The sequence below is a fragment of the Gossypium arboreum genome, chromosome 12, assembly GCF_025698485.1.
Source record: "Gossypium arboreum isolate Shixiya-1 chromosome 12, ASM2569848v2, whole genome shotgun sequence".
NCBI lineage: Eukaryota > Viridiplantae > Streptophyta > Magnoliopsida > Malvales > Malvaceae > Gossypium > Gossypium arboreum.
Window position 1 is genome coordinate 8473783 of NC_069081.1, and position 1846 is coordinate 8475628.

At 37.1% G+C, this 1846-nt stretch overlaps 1 non-coding gene across 1 annotated transcript; it reads left to right on the forward strand.

Annotated features, from left to right (window-relative positions):
- Nucleotides 1–1081: 1081 nt before the first annotated feature.
- LOC128286068 (small nucleolar RNA R71) lies at nt 1082–1188 on the forward strand. The gene has a single exon (XR_008276613.1). It is a non-coding gene; the product is annotated as a small nucleolar RNA R71 (small nucleolar RNA).
- Nucleotides 1189–1846: the final 658 nt, after the last annotated feature.

The window sequence follows — 1846 nt, forward strand, 5'->3', positions numbered from 1 at the left end:
AAATAGCTTAGCAAACTACATTTAGCTCTACGTGCGACGAATCATCTAACTTCCGTTTGTTTTCCAAAATCTCCTTTAAAACTTTTACGAAATTTGGCATCTACGAAAGAGCTTTAATAAACGGTAAGTTAATATGCAACTTTTTCAAAAGTTTAAGAAATTTACCAAATTGTTCGTTTGTATGGTCTTTCTTTATCATGTTGAGATATGGTACACGAGGTTTATATTCCTTACTGACCGATTCTTGCTTATTTTGTCTTACCTCAACCTTACCATTGCTTATCGTAGTTTCTTGCCTTGAGTCAGATTCAGATTCAGCTAACCCTTTTTCATCTTGAACAGTAATTGCATGAAGCTTCTCTTTTGGGTTAGTTTCGGTGTTGCTTAGCAAGCTACCTTGTGGTTGTTCTGAAATTATCTTTACCAATTGACCAATTTGACTATCAAGCCCTTGAATCAATGCTTGTTGATTTTTGGGTGCTGTTTAGGTGTTTTAGAAGCGGGTTTTTGACACTGAAATAAACTTCATCAACATCTCCTCAAGGGTCGGCTTTTTCTCTTGTTGGTAAGGCTGTTGTTGAAAGCCTGGAGGATGTTGTGATCTTTGATTTCCTTAACCACCCCAAGAGAAATTTGGATGGTTCCTCCAACCTGCATTATAAGTGTTACTATAGGGATTATTCTAAGGTCTAGAATTATTACCCATATAGTTGACTTGTTCGTTCTCTGTGCTAGGGTTGTAGGATAGACATTCTGGATTGTTCATCCCTCCTCCATTTGTATCGAACTGCATCACTGGATGTACCTCCATAGAACCATATAAACTATCAATCTTTTTACTTAAAAGTTCTACCTGATTTAATAACATGGTGACCGCATCAACGTTAAAAACACCGGTTGCTTTCATCGGCTTCGTTCTCATAACTTTCCACTGGTAATTATTTAGTGACATCTCTTCTATAAACTCATAAGCCGCTTCTGGTGTTTTATTCTTCAGAGTCCTATCGGCGGCTCATCGATCAATTGCCTAGTCGAGGGGTTCAAACCGTTGTAGAAAGTTTGAACCTGTAACCATACAGGTAACCCATGGTGAGGATACATTCTCAATAAATCATTATACCTCTCCCATGCATCATATAGAGTCTTTAAATCCATTTGAACGAAGGAAGAGATATCATTCCTTAGCTTGGCTATCTTAGCCGATGGAAAAAATTTTAATAAGAATTTTTCGGTCACTTGCTTCTATGTAGTGATAGAACCTCGTGGTAGGGAGTTCAACCACTATTTAGCTTTATTTCTTAATGAGAATGGAAACAACCGAAGGTGAATGACATTGTCAGAAACGCCATTAATCTTAAAAGTGTCACCGAATTCCAGAAAGTTGGCCAAATGAGTATTTGGATCCTCATCCTGCAAGCCATCGAATTGAACAAATTGTTGAATCATCTAAATGGTGTTCAGTTTCAGTTCAAAGTTATTAGTAATAGTAGCAGGCCTTACAATACTCGGATTAGCCCCAGTTAAATTGGGCTTGGCATAATCATACATAGTACGAGATGCAGGATTTAGATTTACAGGATTTGCAACAACCATAGGAGGTAGCTGATTATTATGGTTATCAGCCATCTTCTTAGTAATAATAACGTCCTCTTGCTCTTCCATTGTATTATGTTGACTTTGCCTTGCTTCTCTATGGTTTCTGCGAGCTGTGCTTTCAATTTCGATGTCGAATACCAAAGGTCTTGATGGGTTTCTTCTAGTCATAAACTAAAGGAACCTGCCAGAAACAAATAAAAGTAAAGTTAGTAAACAAAAACAATGCAATAAAAATAAAAATGGCTAAAGT